This window comes from Cervus canadensis, chromosome 5 (assembly GCF_019320065.1).
Source record: "Cervus canadensis isolate Bull #8, Minnesota chromosome 5, ASM1932006v1, whole genome shotgun sequence".
In the NCBI taxonomy this organism is placed as follows: Eukaryota; Metazoa; Chordata; class Mammalia; order Artiodactyla; family Cervidae; genus Cervus; species Cervus canadensis.
This window is the reverse complement of record NC_057390.1, coordinates 24,722,113-24,740,348: the sequence shown is the minus strand read 5'-3', so window position 1 is coordinate 24,740,348 and position 18,236 is coordinate 24,722,113. Positions and strand designations below refer to the sequence as shown.

The following is an 18,236-nucleotide window of genomic DNA, read 5'->3' as shown; positions in this document are numbered from 1 at the left end:
GGACGGAGGAGCCTGGTAGGTTGCAGTCCAAGGGGTTGCTAAGAGTCAGACAGACGAGTGACTTCGCTTGGCTCACCCTCTGATGGAGAAGGATAATAGGCTTATGGAAGCTTCCTGATGGGATAACCTGACTGAGGTGGAAACTGGGTCTTGTTCTGATGGGAAGGGCCATGCTCAGTAAATCTTTAATCCAATTTTCTGTTGATGGGTGGAACTGTGTTCCCTCCCTGCTATTTACCTGGGGCCAAACTATGGTGGCTGCTCAGCGCTGAAGCAGCGAGTGGCAACTGCGCAGATCTGGAGTGGCAAGCCGTGGAAAGGAGATACCCCACAGCCAAGCTCAGTGGCGGCGGCCGTGAGGAGATACTCCATGTTCAAGGTAAGGAGCAACGGCTGCACTTTGCTGGAGCAGCCGTGAAGAGATACTCCACGTCCAAGGTAAGAGAAACCCCAGTAAGACAGTAGGGGCTGAGAGAGGGCATCAGAGGGCAGACAGACTGAAACCACAGTCACAGAAAACTAGCCAATCTGATCACATGGACCACAGCCTTGTCTAACTCAATGAAACTAAGCCATGCTGTGTAGGGCCACCCAAGACAGACAGATCATGGTGGAGAGCTCTGACAAAATGTGGTCCACTGGAGAAGGGAGTGGCAAACCACTTCAATATTCTTGCCTTGAGAACCCCATGAACAGTATGAAAATGCAAAAAAGATAGGACACTGAAAGATGAACTTCCAAGGTCAGTAGGTGCCCAATATGCTCCTGGAGATCAGTGGAGAAATAACTCCAGAAAGAATGAACAGAGCCAAAGCAAAAACAACACCCAGTTGTGGATGTTGTTATGCCCGATGTCCGAATCCCCGAGCAGGAAGAGAGAGAAGGCTTCCAAGACAATGCAACTCGCAAAAAGGGAAGTTTATTACTGTCTCGAGCCAGGGCCTTCTGCCACAAACATCACAGTGGTGCAGGGTCAGAAAGCGCCGAGCTCAAGCTTGTTACACAGATTTATAAGATATGCAAAAGCGGTTAGTAGCTGGCTTAAGCGGATTGGTTACATGTTTGCAAAGTAATTCTATCGGTACAGACTTTCGCGGGCTTTTCAGCTCTCCCTTTGTTCTTACTGGGCGCATATTGATTGGCTGGCTCCAGGTTACCTGATGGGGGTAGGGAATCTTACCATTTCGGGGGAAGCTAAAACTTAGGTCCAGGCCGCCCGTCATGGTATTAACCCTGGCAGCCTCACAGATGTGACTGGTGATAGAAGCAAGGTTTGATGCTGTAAAGAGCAATATTGCATAGGAACCTGGAATGTTAGGTCCATAATCAAGGCAAAATGGAAGTGGTCAAACAGGAGATGGCAAGAGTGAATGTCGACATTCTAGGAATCAGTGAACTAAAATGGACTGGAATGGGTGAATTTAACTCAGAATACCATTATATCTACTATCATGGGCAGGAATCCCTTAGAAGAAATGGAGTAGCCATCATAGTCAACAAAAGGGTCTGAAATGCACTACTTGGATGCAATCTCAAAAATGATAGAATGATCTCTGTTTGTTTCCAAGGCAAACCATTCAATATCATGGTAATCCAAGTCTATGCCCCGACCACTAATGCTGAAGAAGCTTAAGTTGAATGGTTCTATAAAGACCTACAAGATCTTTTAGAACTAACACCAAAATAAGATGTCCTTTTCATTATAGGGGACTGGAATGCAAAAGTAGGAAGTCAAGAAACACCTGGAATAACAGGCAAATTTGGCCTTGGAGTACAGAATGAAACAGGGCAAAGGCCCTAAGAAGCATCACTGAGAACAAAGCTAGTGGAGGTGATGGAATTCCAATTGAGCTATTTCAAATCCTAAAAGATGATGCTGTGAAAGTGCTGCACTCCATATGCCAGCAAATTTGGAAAACTCATCAGTGGCCACGGGACTGGAAAAGGTGAATTTTCATTCCAATCCCAAAGAAAGGCAATGCCGAAGAATGCTCAAACTACTGCACAATTGCACTCATCTCACACGCTAGCAAAGTAACGCTCAAAATTCTTCAAGCCAGGTTTCAGCAATATGTGAACCGTGAACTTCCAGATGATCAAGCTGGTTTTAGAAAAGGCAGAGGAGCCAGAGATCAAATTGCCAACATCTGTTGGATCATCGAAGAAGCAAGAGAGTTCCAGAAAAACATCTACTTCTGCTTTATTGACTATGCCAAAGCCTTTGACTGTGTGGATCACAATAAACTGTGGAACATTCTGAAAGAGATGGGAATACCAGACCACCTGACCTGCCTCTTGAGAAATCTGCATGCAGGTCAGGAAGAAATAGTTAGAACTGGACATGGTACAACAGACTGGCTCCAAATAGGAAGAGGAGTACATCAAGGCTGTATACTGTCACCTGCTTATTTAACTTATAAGCAGAGTACATCATGAGACATGCTGGGCTGTATGAAACACAAGCTGGAATCAAGATTGCTGGGAGAAATATCAATAACCTCAGATATGCAGATGACACCAACCTTATGGCAGAAAGTGAAGAACTAAAGAGCCTCCTGATGAAAGTGAAAGAGGAGAGTGAAAAAGTTGGCTGAAAACTCAACATTCAGAAAACTAAGATCATGGCATCCGGTCCCATCACTTCATGGCAAATAGATGGGTAAACAGTGGAAACAGTGGCTGACTTTATTTTTGGGGGCTCCAAAATCACTACAGATGGTGACTGCAGCCATGAAATTAAAAGACGCTTGCTCCTTGAAAGAAAAGTTATGACCAACCTAGACAGCATATTAAAAAGCAGAGACATTACTTTGTCAACAAAGGTCTGTCTAGTCCAAGCTTTGGTTTTCCAGTAGTCATGTATGGATGTGAGAGTTGGACTATAAAGAAAGCTGAGCACCGAAGAATTGATGCTTTTGAACTGTGGTGTTGAAGACTCTTGAGAGTCCCTTGGACTGCAAGGAGATCCAACCAGTCCATCCTAAAGGAGATCAGACCTAGGTGTTCATTGGAAGGACTGATGTTGAAGCTGAAACTCTAATACTTTGGCCACCTGATGCGAAGAGCTGATTCATTTGAAAAGACCCTGATGCTGGGAAAGATTGAGGGCAGGAGGAGAAGAGGATGACAGAGGATGAGATGGTTGGATGACAACACCAGCTCAGCAGACATGAGTTTGAGTAAACTCCTGGAGCTGCTGATGGACAGGGAGGCCTAGTGTGCTGCAGTCCATGGGTCGCAAAGAGTCGGACATGACTGAGTGACTGAACTGAACTGAACTGAAACTATGGTGGAGGTAATGAAGATAATGGTGACCTCCCTCAAAAGATCTCATGCATGTACTGCTACACTCAGTGTCCCCAGTCCTGCAGCAGGCCACCACCGCCCCATGCCTCTGCTGGAGACTCCTGGACACCCACAGAGAAGTCCAGGACAGTCTCCTGTGGGTTCACTGCTCTTTTCACAAGGTTCTGTCGTGCCCTCCAAGAGTCTATTTCCCAGTACTGTGTAAGTTTTCATTCCAGTCCCAAAGAAAGGCAATGCCAAAGAATGCTCAAACTACCGCACAATTGCACTCATCTCACACGCTAGCAAAGTAATGCTCAAAATTCTTCAATCCAGGTTTCAGCAATATGTGAACCGTGAACTTCCAGATGTTCAAGCTGGTTTTAGAAAAGGCAGAGGAGCCAGAGATCAAATACCAACATCCACTGGATCATTGAAAAAGCAAGAGAGTTCCAGAGAAGCATCTACTTCTGTTTTATTGACTATGCCAAAGCCTTTGACTGTGTGGATCACAATAAACTGTGGAACATTCTGAAAGAGATGGGAATACCAGACCATCTGATCTGCCTCTTGAGAAGTCTGCATGCAGGTCAGGAAGCAATAGTTAGAACTGGACATGGTACAACAGACTGGCTCCAAATAGGAAGAGGAGTACATCAAGGCTGTATATTGTCACCCTGCTTATTTAACTTATAAGCAGAGTACATCATGAGACATGCTGGGCTGGATGAAGCACAAGCTAGAATCAAGATTGCCAGGAGAAATATCAGTAAACTCAGATATGCAGATGACACCAACCTTATGGCAGAAAGTGAAGAATAAAGAGCCTCCTGATGAAAGTGAAAGAGGAGAGTGAAAAAGTTGGCTGAAAACTCAACATTCAGAAAACTAAGATCATGGCATCCGGTCCCATCACTTCATGGCAAATAGATGGGTAAACAGTGGAAACAGTGACAGACTTTATTTTTGGGGGCTCCAAAATTACTGCAGATGGTAATTGCAGCCATGAAATTAAAAGATGCTTACTCCTTGGAAGGAAAGTTATGACCAACCTAGACAGCATAAAAAGCAGAGACATTACTTTGTCAACAAAGGTCTGTCTAGTCAAAGCTATGGTTTTTCCAGTAGTCATGTATGGATATGAGAGTTGGGCTACAAGAAAGCTGAGCACCGAAGAATTGATGCTTTTGAACTGTGGTGTTGGAGAAGACTCTTGAGAGTCCCTTGGACTGCAAGAAGATCCAACCAGTCCATCCTAAAGGATATAGTCCTGAATATTCATTGGAAGGACTGATGTTGAAGCTGAAACTCCGAAACTTTGGCCACCTGAGCAAAGAACTGACTCATTTGAAAAGACCCTGATGCTGGGAAACATTGAAGGCAGGAGGAGACGGGGTCAACAGAGGATGAGATGGTTGGATGGCATCACCGACTCAATGGACATGAGTTTGAGTAAACTCCGGGAGTTGGTGATGGACAGGGAGGCCTGGCGTGCTGCAGTCCATGGGGTTGCAGTGAGTCGGACATGACTGAGCGACTGAACTGAACTGAACTGAATGGGCCTAATATCAGTTCCTCCCTTACATGCTGTCGCCAGGGTTGAGTGAAATAATGTATGCAGAGCACAGAACACAGTTCCTGGGGTAGAGCTAGCACCCAGGAAATGCTGGTGATTGTGGTTGCTGTTATCGCCGCCATCATCACTATCTGGGGTAACATCTTTCCAGGTTCCAGTTTCAACGTAATCTATTACTTCAGCCTGATTTTAAAAAAATAAAACACTTTCAAGGTTGAGTTGTTTGTGTTTTAGCTTCTTCAGGAGGTGTGGTTGGGAAACCCTTGGACTCCAGCACCATCTTGGATATCTCTGGTTCAGGATGATGACCCAGATGGGGATGAAACTGTGGGGCATGTGTGTTCTGGGTGTTTGCTAAGTGGGAACTTTTCCCAGCCTCTATGCCTGTGAGGCTTTCTCACTGTGACTGATCCTCTGGGTTTATCGGCCTCACTCTTTCCATCTTTCTTTCTCCCACCTTCTGTTTTTCCTTCCTTTTGTCCTTTCTCTCTCTCTCTCACTTTTCTCTCTCTCTTTATTCCTTTCATTTTTTTTTTGGCTGCACCTCAAGGCATGTGGGATCTTAATTAACCCTACCAGGGATCATACCCACACCCCCTGCATTGGAAACGTGGAGTCTTAACCACTCGACTGCCAGGAAAGTCCCCTTTCTTTTGTTTTTACATTTTAGATTTTTTTTAATTCAAATAACATTGGTTTATAAGATTATGTAAATTTTACTGTATACAACATTGTTTTCCTACTTCCATATACCATACAGTGTGCTCACAACCAAAAATATAATTTCCATCTGTCACTGTTCATCTGAACTGAGCCCCGTTACCTATTTTGCTCTCCCCACCCCTCACACCTTCCCCTCTGATAATTGTTACTCTGTTTTCTGCATCTAAGTGTTATGTTGATTGTTTATTCATTTTTGTTTTGTTAATTTGTTTTTAGAGTCCACACAGGAGTGAAATCATATGATATCTGTCTTTCTCCATCTGACTCATTTAGCATAATTCCCTCATGCTCCATTCATGTTGGCACAAATGGCAAGTTTCATCTATTTTTATGTCAGAGTAGTATTCCATTGTGCATGGGTGTGTGTGTGTGTCTGTGTGTGTGTGTGTATAGATAAAACATCTATATCAGTTAATCTGTTGATGGTACCTCACTGTTTCTTTTATTTTTAAAAGTATTTAATATATTTGTTTATGGTTGGGCTCGGTCCTCATTGCACAATTCGGCTTCTTATTGTGGTGGCTTCTCCTGTTGTGGCTCAAGGGCTCTAGAGTGTGGGCTTCAGTAGTTGTAGTATGTGGGCCCAACGGTTGTGGTTCCTGGGCTCTAGAGCACAAGCTCAGTAGTTGTGGCACACAAGCTTAGTTGCTCCAAAGTATGTGGGATCTTCCTGGACCAGGGATCGAACCTGTGTCTCCCGCAGTGGCAGGCAGAGTCTTTAGCACCGAGCCACCAGGGAAGCCCCGCTGGTGCCTCACCGTTCCTTAAGTGAACGCATCTGTGTACCTGTCCATGCTTTGACTTTTGCTGCCATGTGTTTTTTTTGTGGGTACCTGGTCATTGGGTCCTTTCCCATGGTGTCCTGGTAGGTTTATTTGCGGGAGCCGTGGGTGAGTGAGGAGCTCTGAGGCTGAGGTAAATGGAGGGGATAGGCTACTTCCTAAGGAGGACTGGGCTTGGAAATGTCCTTTTCATGCAGGCAGAGGTTAAAGATTCTCCAAAAGTATTACTAAGTCTAACCCTGAGCATGGCGGGAGCTTGGAATTCCTCCCTGGACCAATTCTCTCCCCTTACTGACCCGAGGGCGGGGGTGTCCTGAGACTAGCCAGTGAGTGGGAGTGGCTGAGGGGTGGGCTGCTAGGGCGGTGGGCCGCAGTTGGGCATCTCCCTGGCCCCACTCCTTTTGTCCTATGGTCTTGGAAAGGACCCTGGATGGAGGCCGGAGTCTCAGCTGAGAACCTGGGATCGGGCATAGCCTTTAGCCAGACCTGGGTAGAGACCTTTCTGGGAACAGGCTTCTAGAGGAACAGGTTCCTCAATAAACAAAGAATCTTTTAAAGTATTAGTATATCCCAAATATTACATGGGACATAGTTACAGTAAAAATGATTCGCTATTGGTCTGAAGTTCAGATTTAACCAGGTATGCTGTATTTCCATTTGTTGGCTGTGACAACTCTATTTCAGGGCCAGGAGACTGGGGGCTGGGGAGAAGTGGGGGTGGGGGTGGGAGGGGCATTAGTCATATTCCACCCAAGGACAGCTGCCTCAGGTCCACCCAACCAGCTTGTATCTGTTGAGTATTTCCTGGGGCCAGCCTCATGCTGGGAGGAGTGGGAGTGACATGCTCTGGGTCCCACGGTTCTGCTTAGATCCACATGCTCATCTCGGTGGGCCTGCATGCAGGAGCGGGTTACTGCAGGGGGTCTGGAAACCAGATTGATCAATGGGAGCTCTCCTGCAGATGTGGCCACTGTTTTCCAAAAGTCAAGAGATACCATTGTGATGGATAAAATGCACATTTGTTTAAAGACAAGGATTACATAACAGCTTTTGGCTCTTAAAACTTTCTCTCAAGAAAATACCAAAAATGTAATTACTAGGGTAGAGGAACACTTTTGTGGTTTTCTTTTTTTGGAGGGGGGGGTTTCATACTGGGAAAAAAATCTAAGAACTATTAGGACTGAGAACTCTAAGACATGACTTTTCATGGACCATGGACATAGTGGACATCTGCTGAAGCCTACAGACTTTTTCTTGGTGTTTTCAAACATATACAATCAAATCCACAGGTCTACAAAAGAAACCAGTGGTGCAAAAATACAGAGATCAAACCATGAAGGAAATAGCTTTATGAAAGAGTAACAGGCTTCTTTACTGACACTTTGGTGGTGGTCATTTAAAAGTAGAGCTGGATAGATATTTCAAAAGATGGGCAATAATTCCAATGTGACCTCAAAATGATTTCTACTGGTGACAATGTCACAAATACTATATCACAAACACGACGTCACAAATGTCTGCAAATACTACTGTAGATTGTTCCCTGCATTTACAATAAAAGGAAATGGTAAATTTCAGTTTGAGGCTTGTGCAAATATATATATTTTTCTCACCCGAAGTCATGGATCCCTGAATTCTACCCACAAAACTTTTGGGGTAGGGTTCAATGGGCACTGGGACCTGGACATTCTGGAGACAAGGCCTGAGGGGAGGACTTTAGGCAATGCTGATAACCCAGTGAGAAGGAGGCCCTGGTTTATATATATATATATATATATATATAATTTTTTTTTTTTTTTTAATTTAAGTGGTGGAAAAATTCACACAATACAAACACAAATGCAGGACTTCCCTGGTGGTCCAGTGGTTAAGCATCCAACTTTGAATGCAGGGGACATCCATCCCTGGTCAAAGAACTAAGATCCCACATGTTGCAGAGCAACTAAAAGAGAAACCCATCTTGCAACTACAGAAAAAAAAAATTCCATTGAAAAAATAATAAACATAAATGCAGACATGAAAGTACCTCGGCAACTTGATAAGTATATTGTCACAGGAATTAAGACTTAAGATGAGGATGTTCAGAGTTCATAAATAATGCCCTCTTGCAGGATGTCAACTCTCACCCCAGTTTGACTGCTTGTTAAAGCCTCAGGCTGAGCTAATCAAGAATATCTGCATTCCAAATATTCGACATTGGAATTAATCTTGAGCTCGCTGTGGATCGGGGCCTTTTATTTTTGAATTTTAATTTTTTCCAGGCTTATTGAGATATAATTGACTCATAACATTGTGTGTAAGTTTAAGGTGAGCAACAGTGATTTGACAGATGCATACACTGTGAAATCATAATCATAATCATAATAAGATTACCCAACATCTATCAATCACCTCACATAACTATAATTTTTTTCTTGTGATAAAAACTTTTGAGATCTACTCTCTTAGCAACTTTCAAATATACAACACAGTCATGTTAACTGTAGTCACCCTGCTGTATAATGCATCCCAAGAATTTATTAATCTTATAACTGGAAGTTATAAAACTTATAACTGGAAGTTTTACTTTTTGACCACCTTCACTCATTTTCCCCATCTTCTACCTCTGCCTCTGGTGGCAAAAAAAAAAAAACACCAATTTGTTCTCTTGTTTCTATGAGACCTGTTTTTTCAGATTCCACAACAAGTGAGATTATACTCCTTCTGCCTTCTTTCACTAGGTCCTGGTTCTGAAAGGATTGTGGGTACATTTGGAATGAGGGGGAGTGAGGCAGGGAGGGTGGGTAGGTCCAGTCTGGGTTTTCCCCTGGTGGGGTGGGAATACACAGTAGATAAGATACAGGGGGTAGGAAACCATAAGGAGGTTTCTGGAATTCTGTGTCTTTTGCCTCCTTTCTTAATTTCCCTTCCCCTCTTCTGAGCCCTCCTCCCACCCAGAACAAGGATCCAAATTTCTCTTCTTTTTTCAAAAAACAATTTAATCTCTGGGGATTTTTCTGTGGAGGGAAACTAGAGGCTAGTTGTTTCTGCCATTGTAAGAGAAATACATACATACATATATATATTTATCAAGAGTCTGAAAATAAAAAGTTCATTTGAGACTTCCCTGGTGGTCTAATGGTTAAGATTCTGCTTGCCAATGCAGGGGACACGGGTTCCATCCCTGGTTTGGGAACGTTCCTCTTGCCTTGGGGCAACTAAGCCCATGTGCCACAACTACTAAGCCTTTGCCCTAGAGCTCACAAGCTGCACCTACTGAGCCCACATGCTGCGCCTGTTGAAGCCTGTGTGCCCTTGAGCCCATGCTCTGCAACAAGAGAAGTCACTGCAGTGAGAAGCCCATGTACCGCAACTAGAGAGTAGCCCCCACTCGTTGCAACTTGTGGAAGCCCATACGTAGCAATGAAGACCCAGCACAGCCAAAATAATAATAATAATAAAAATGAATCTTAAAAAAATTCCATTTGGCATGTGAAGCTTCTTGCATCTCTGGGTACTGGTCACCTGTGCCCTGCCTACAGTGAATATAACCTGGGGCCACACCTCAGGGTTGGTGTCCCTCTGCTACCCCCATCCCACTGGGACCTTTCCAAAACAACCACATGGAGACCCTGGGAAGGGACTAGCACCCTGGGACCCATGGTGGAGGCTAGGAATGCAGATTCCTGGGCCCTCTTCCAGGCTAATGCATTGGATCTCCTGGTTGCCACTGGAGATTCTGCTGTAGGCCATCCTGTAGACAATACTACTCTGAGTAACCTTGGCCAGCTGGCCAACGGCCCTGCTTACTCTGCTCAGAGCTGAGGCCTCTCTTTCTGCAGCGCTTTGGAGTCTGGGCTTTGGGAGGAAAATTTCAAGCCCTTGAAAAGCGCCTCCTATTCTTCTCAGTCATTCTGAAGTGGGGTCAGATGTGGTGGGATGGGTGGTGTTCAGTGTGTGACCATGTGCCAGGTGCAGAGGGGGCGCAGGGTGACACAGATGATGTGTCAAGGTCCCCTGCCGTGTGTTGTCTCAGCCCCTCCTCCAGTGGTGTAGGAATGATGCTCCCTGACCTCCCATCACTCCTGGAGACAAAACAGAGAGTCCCACAGACACCCTGGGCCTTCCAACCTGGTGGGACAAGATGTCTCTGATACACCATGGGCCACCTGTGTCTGTGACCCTAGGAGTCAAAAAGCCTTTTCCACCAAACTTTCTATTCCTACTAGGGTTCACTAGGCTGGCATTTCCCAAACTATCTTCCCAGCATGCTGTGGAATGTAATAAAATACAGTTGACCCTTGAACAACACACAAGATTAGCAGTGCCAACACTCGCACTGTCAAAAATCTGTGTACAGCTTATAGTTGACCCTCTGTTTTGGTGGTTGTGCATCCTTAATTCAGTCAACTGCTGATTGTGTAGTACTGTAGCATTTACTGCAGAAAAAAATCAGAGTGTTAAGTGGACCCACACAGTTAAAACTCATGTTTTTCATGGGTCAACTATATACTCCCACAAATATGCAAAACTAGCAATATTTTCCTTTAAAATTATTTTGAAAAACTATATGTATGGAAAGTGACAAATATGTGCATACACTTATTATTCTATGATAATCTGCTTTTACAAAATGAGATGCTTTAATCCAAAGATGGCAAGAATTCACATTGGGGCTTGTGTTTGCATGAATGGTGTTGAGATGCTGTGGCCCAGTACTACTCGGAAATGCTGTACTGGACTGTCAGATCCTTGAGGACAAGAGTCAGGACTGGTGTCCCTCATATGTTGGTTGCCTGTTACATTGGAGACTGTGTGACCCAAGGAAGCACGCATATTCTGGTCTTCATGCCCCTGTATAGTCCTCTCCCACAGGTGGGTTTGGGCATGTGACTGGCTCTGGACAATGTGCCATCAGAAGCATGATTCAAGCATCGACCTGACAAGTGCTTGCTTCTCCTCTTGAAATGCTCTTGGGGAAGCAAGCCATAAGCTATAAAAAAAAAACATGACAGGCTATAGACTGATAAGACAGCACTTGAAGATGAGAGGTCATGAGGTACCAAATAGTTCAGTCAAGTCTTCTTAGACTTTCCAGCCTAGCCCAACTGAATGAGTGGCACAGCTGATGTTGTCTGGAGCAGAAGAACCACCCAGCTGAGCTCTGCCCCAAATCCTGATCCACAAACTCATAAGAAAGAATAAACGGTTGCTGTTGCAAGCTAATAAGTTCTGGGATAGCTGGTTATACAGCAATAGATAACTGAGACATTTATAGTAGGTGTGTGAGAAATGAGTGGATGGCAAATCACAGTGCCAGCTTTAGGGTTGATCCTTTGCTTACACTGGCCCTGATACTCATTAAGCTTTGATCACATATACTTTCTCATGTGATTCTGTGTGATGGTTAAGTTTATGTACCAACTTGACAAAGCCATGGGGTGCCCAGATAATTGGTCAAATACTATTCTGGGTGTTTCTGCAAAGATATTTTTGAACGAGATTAGTATTTAAATTGGTAGACTAATAAAAGTAAATTCTCCTCCTTTGTGTGGGCCTCATCCAATCAGCCAAAGGCCTGACTGGAACAAAATGTTGACCCCCTCTTGAGTAGGAGGGAATTCTCCTGCCTGATAGCTTTCAAAGTGAGACGTCGATTGTTCCTGTTTCTATAGCCACCTGCCAGCCTTCGGACTTGAACTGGGACATTGGCTCTGCAGATGTTGGACTTCCAGCCATCATAATTGTATAAGTCAATTCCTTATAATAAATTTCCCTTTTCATTTTTGTTTATCCTATTCATTTTGTTTCTTTAGAGATCCCTGAATAATACAGATTAGGGTACCAAGCATAGGGTTGCTGCTGTTAACACATAAAAATGTGGAAGTGGCTTTTCTCTAAAAAAAAATTATTTATTTATTTAATTTGGAGCTGCATCAGGTCTTAGTTTTAGCACGAAGGATCTTTCATTGCAGTGCCTGTACTTCTCTCCAGTTGCAGCTTAGTTGCCCCGTGGCATGCAGGATCTTAGTTCCCCAACCTGCGTCGCCTCCATTGGAAGGCAGATTCTTAACCCCTGGACCACTAGGGGAGTTCCGGAAGTGGCTTTTGAACTGGGTAATAGGTAGAGGCTGGAAGAGTTTTGAGCTGTAAAAATCCTAGATTGCCCTGAAGGGACTGTTGGTGGAAATATGAACATTAAAGGTGATTCTGGTGAAGACTTAGAAAGAAAAGTCAAGAGCCACAGAGAAAGCTGTAGAGAATAGATACATCACCTGAAAGAGAATGCTGCTGGATTATGAATAATAAGGCTGCTTCTGATGGGAACTCATGAGGAACGTGGAACTGGAAGCTGACAGCAAAGTGATCCTCATTACCAATGAGAAAGGAACTTGTCTCAGTTGTGTTGCAGTGTCTTGTGGAAGGTAGACATTGTGTGTGACAACCTTGGATATTTAGCAAAGAAAATTTCCAAGCAAAGTATCAAGAAGGTGGCTTGGCTTCTCCTTACTGCTAATAGTAAAATGTGAGAGGAGAGAGATGGTTAAGCAAAAGGAACCAGAATTCAAAGATTTAGAAAATTCTCAGCTTATCATATTTCAAAAAATAAGAAAGCAGCATTTTGGAGGAAAACATCAAGGGTGTGGATGGATGATCATTCTGTAATGAGATTATCCATGAATTGAATCAGCCATCTCAGCTGAGGCCAGGAATAGAGGTGGGATTATACCTGCAGAATCACTGCCAGCAGGGACTAAAGGGACAGAGAAAAGAGTGGAGGAAGGCTGTCAGATTTTTGGAATCTACAGAGCAGGACAATAGAATAGCCAGCTTCAATACTGCTATCTTTCAAGAAAAGGGGAAAATGACCATGAAGATGATTCATAGATTATCAGGGCTGCTGTTCCCACTGCAAGGCCCTTCAAAGGGTGGGGCCACTTCCTTGGTTTCAGAGGGCTAGAATGCCCTCAGCTAGTGCCTCGGGGGCAAGCCTGCCTAGCACAGCGGAGGGGGCAGGACCACTGCCTAGGTCATGGGGTTATGCTCCAGTGGGCACAGAGGGTAAGACATTGAGCTAAAGAGGATCAATCTGGAGACTTAAGATCAACTGGAATTTGCCTTACTAATTTTGGACTGGCTTGGGACCTGTTACCCTTTCTTTTTTAAAAATTTCTCCCTTTTGGGATAAGAATGTCTATTCTATACCTGTTTCACTATTGTGTGTGTGGTTTTTTTAAACCTGACTTATTTTAATTTTTTAAATGCAATTAAAAATTTTAAATAAAAATTTTTTTTTGGTTGCCCTGGATAGTCTGTGGGATCTTAGTTCCCCGACCAGGGGTCAAACTCCTTCCCCCCTGCATTGGAAGCTCAGAGTCTTAACCACTGGACCACTAGGGAATTCCCCCACCATTGTGTTTTGGAATTCATAACTTGTCTGGTTTCACAGATTCACAGCTGGAGAGAAATTTTACCTGAGGATGAATCATACCTCCAGCCTCACTCATATCTGATTTAGATGACATTTAGTGAGACTTTGGACTTGGAATTGATGCTGGAATGAGTTAAGGCTTTTGGGGCTGTTGGGATGGGGGTGAATGCATTTTGTATGTGAGAAGGATGTGAATTTGGGGGGCCAGAGGGCAGAATGTTATGGAACTGAATTTTTTCCCCAAAATTTACATGTTGAAACCCTAACCAGTGTGACTGTATTTGGAGATGGGGCCTTTAAAAAGGTAATTAATAATTAAGGTTCAATGAGGTGATAAGGGTTGGGCCTTAATCTAACAGTACTGATGTCTTTTAGGAAGAGACACCAGAGATCTCTACCCTCGTGTGCACAGAGAAAAGGCCAAGAAGTTGCATCTGCAAGCTGAGGAGAGAGGTCTCACCAGAAGCCAAACTGGCAGCACCCTGATCCTGGACTTCCAGCCTCCAGAACTATGAGAAGATAAACTTCTACTGTTTAAGTTACTAGTCTGTGATACCTCTGCTTGGGTAGCCTAAGCAGACAAATCAATTCCCCAGAATGATTGATGACTGAGGGGTTCATACGGACTTGGAGTTTAATTCTAGCATTTACTGATTCAATTACTCTGCCAATATTTAAGTCCTGCTATGAGTTAGACACTGTCAGACACTGGGTTTCAATGGTAAGCAACATGGTCACAGTTCCTGTCCTTGCAGAGCCCAAAGTCAGGGGAGGGAGATGACCTTCATCAAGTAATTACTCAAATAGGCATAAGATAATAACAGAGATGACTGCTATAAAGGGATGTCCCCTAGACAAGAAGGTCAGGGAAACTTCTTGAAGAAGTGACACCAGAACTGAGATAGGAAAGTTGATTAAGAGTAAGCCAGGCCAAAAAGGGAAGGACGGGTATTCCTCACAGAAGGAGCAGCATGTGCTCCCACCAAGGAGGGAGTTGAAGGGTATTCATGGTACCGATGTTCTAGAGGAGAGAGGAGGGGCAGGGAAGAGGTGGGTCTCTCACACTGGGCAAGTCCATGGCAAGACTTTCTCATATGAGCAGCAGGAAGCCACTGAACTTCCTAACCTCGGCGCTGACATGGTCAGATTGGCATTGACCAGCCCCAGGGCTGCTGTGTGGAGGTGGAGCTATGTGGAGGCCAACAGGGAAGCCACTGCAGGGTCCAGGAGAGATGAGCAGGGGACTGGGCCAGGGTGGCGGCAGCAGAGGTGCAGGGAAAGGCGAGACTGGAGAGCTACTCAGTATAATAAGATAAAGTAACTGGGCTTTGGTGCTGAAGTGTGTGTAGGAGGTGAGGGTGAAGAAGGAGTTAGGCATAACCAGAGGTCCCTGAGTTGAGCTCTTGGGTGTGGGTTGGTGCCATTCAGTGAGAGAGAGATGGGGAAGACCAAGTCAAGAGTGGGGCGGCCACTTACTGACCGGGTGAACTTGGCAGGCACTTCTAAAACTCTGTGTACCTCAATTCCCTATCTAAGTGCTTTGAGATGATGTTTGGAGAGTCCGGCTCAGAGAAGCTGCTCCTGCATATCAACACCCCCCACCCCCACCCCCCATCTTTCCCTCTGGGTGGTGGTATGGGCAGATTCTATTGTTCCCATTTTAAAGATGAGGAAGCTGAGTCTCGGGAAGTCCCATACTGCTGTACTGCCAGAGCCAAGCTTAGACAGCGGTAGTCAGAAGCACCTTCCCTCTCTGCCACACTGCCTTTTGTATCAGCTTGCAGATCCAGAGAGAAGCAATGATTCATTCATCAGCTGCTCAGTCATCCCCACAGGCTGAGTGTGGGGTGGGGAAGAGAGGACAAAGTTCAGGTGGGAAATGCAGTTGGGGGAGGGGACAGAGGTGTGTTGACCTGAGGGCAGGGCCCAAGTCCTTAAAAAGGCAGGAAGTTAAATACCGAGTAGCCAGCCGACTTCCCAAATGGAGGATCCTCACCAAGTTTATTTTTTATTCACATAAAGTCCAAGATGAGTGCCCCTGATTGGCAGGCAGCCTTCCTCCCAGCAGAGGTTCTTTCCATCTTGCAGCTCTGCCATCTCCTAGATCATGAGGCCATGGCTATAGAGAAAAGAGAGGTGGAAGGGACACCTCTCTGCTTCTTAACATCCTCAGCCCAGAAGAGAGACAGACTGCCTCTGCTCATGCTCCACCAGCTTGACGGCAGGGGAGCTGGAGCTGAAATAGAGCTGGGTATCTGGGAAGAGAGGAGATGAGTTTGGTGACCAGATACCCAATCCTACTACAACAGGTCAGAATGACCACTTGCTTGATAGGGTGGGGGATGGGGAAGGGGAAGGATGCCCAAGACCCGCAAGAAATTTCCCCAGAATGGGAGAGGACTGGTCCTGGGGTCAGTGGGTTGGAGAAGCCGGGCTCGATTCCAGTACATTGGCTGATGTTTGGCAGGGAGGGTCCTTCTGGTACACTCTCATGGGCCAAGGCCAATGGGAAATCTACCCCAAGTTCCACAAGAGAAGAGGCTGTGAGGAATCAGTGAGCGATGCCTTCATGTATTGTACCTACTGAAGCATCTGTGGCCTGGCAGAAGAGGGGGCATTGTTGCGACCTTTAATTGGGTGGTATCAGTGTAGGGAAAGCCTCCTGAGAAGGCACCTTTGAGGTAACACGTGAAGACACTTGACTCATGGGGACGCTTGTGGAAGGGCAAAGGGAACGGCAAGTGCAAAGGCCGCGTGGTAGGAGCAAGCTCACTGTGTGCAGGACCCAAGTGTAATAATCCAGGCCAGAGAGCAGGGTGGTGGCAGTGTGCATGGAGGTTGGGGGGAGACGAGAGGGGGAAAGTGGTTAGCTTCTGGATCCCTCCTTTTTTCACTTCCCTCCTTTCTCAGTGTTCCTAACGAGGACACGCTGACTTGGGTCCACTTCTGTGCCCTTTTCTGGACAGGAAGCCCCACGATGGCAAGGGCTGGGTGGAAGTCCTCTCTTCAGCCTCACACCTGGCAGGGGAGGGCCCTGGCCGTCCTGATGAACACGTCTGTGGAGGGAAGGCACGTCCTCCTGAGTCATCAGTTTCCTGGGGCTGAGCCCGGGCCCTGCTTGTCAGCATATTGCTCACTGATCTGGAAAGCTTTCCTGTCGTCTAGACACTCCCATCCCCGTTCTAAAGAGACCTTCTAAAGGAGGTCAGTGTACACAATCAAAGAGGTGGGGCGCGGAGGAGCCAGGAGGGCGTCGCTGGGCCACCTAGTCGGAGGACAACTGCACAGGTTCTATTTCGTCCCGGAGGTGCCCACCTGCTGGGGTCAGCAAGCGACAGGAATCGCCTGTCGCCCGGGCGGGACGCCGGCCCAGAGCAGCCTGGTCCTGCGCTGCAGAGCGGAGTGTTGGGCTTGCCACTGCTTCCTCATTGCGGCGGAGGGATCCCCAGCAGCCGCTGAGGCGCCTCTTGAGCTTGGTCTCAGGGTCCTTTGCCCACTTTCCCGTAGCACCCCTCACACAACACCCCCCGCTCCTGCTATTTACAGACACTTGGATGCGACTGCCGTTTGTAGCCCAGCAGGGCTCTGGACCCCCGAGAGGGCTTCTCAGAGCCCGTGGGCCTTCAGTTCAAAACAGGGCTGCCGGCTTCCGGCTTTCTCCGGGATCACATTGTGAGAGTCACGCGTTTCCTGTGCTCTGATGCCACAACTTAACTGCCTTTTCACTTTCCCCACAGTTTTTATCTCTCCTTCTATGTGAGGGGTGTGATGGCGCAGCGGTCACACGCGTGTGAACTCTGGAATCGGCCGGATTTGAGTGGGCACCATACCTTCTCCTCTCGGCTCACTGTGAGAGCCGCGAAGCCCTCTGAGCCTCAGTTTACTCATCTGTAAACTGAGGACGATCAGAGCTTGGTTGTGAAGATTAAACTGACGTAGTGACAAAATGCTTAGACCCACAATGGATGCAGGTTATTATTACTTTTAGTAACAACCCAAAAGAGAGGCCAGGCTATGGGGCAGGCCAGCAATCCTGTCCCAAGTCCTGCTCTGAGCCCTGCTTTCTACTTCCTCCAGCCTCTCAGGCAAGTTCCACTTTAGGTCAGAGCGAAATGAGAAAGCTCTGAGTGTTCTGGGCCCTTGGGGGAGACTGAGAACAGCTGAATCCATGAATGATGCCTCTGAAGGTGCCAGGGACGCCTGGCCCCACCCTCACCCAGCGCCAGAGCACTGCCTGCCAGACCCTTGTCAGCGGTTACAACCTCCAACTGCCTCCCGCTGCCCCAGTTTTATCAAAAGCTCAGTTGAGAGAAATAAAGTTCATGGGGGTTATTTAAAGGCCACACATTCCATCCATTCTTCCAGATGAGACTTATCCCTGAAACGACTTGGGCTCTCATGGAGCCAAGCGCCTCTTGGACCACGTTATTTAACCACCACAAAATCTTTCTTATGTTCC

At 46.0% G+C, this 18,236-nt stretch overlaps 1 long non-coding RNA gene across 1 annotated transcript; it reads left to right on the top strand.

The window, feature by feature from the left end:
- The first annotated feature begins 255 nt into the window (after nucleotides 1-255).
- Nucleotides 256-17,775, top strand: LOC122442586. Its single transcript, XR_006269664.1, has 3 exons — nucleotides 256-379; nucleotides 14,153-14,498; nucleotides 17,515-17,775. It is a non-coding gene; the product is annotated as an uncharacterized LOC122442586 (long non-coding RNA).
- The last annotated feature ends 461 nt before the right edge of the window (nucleotides 17,776-18,236 follow it).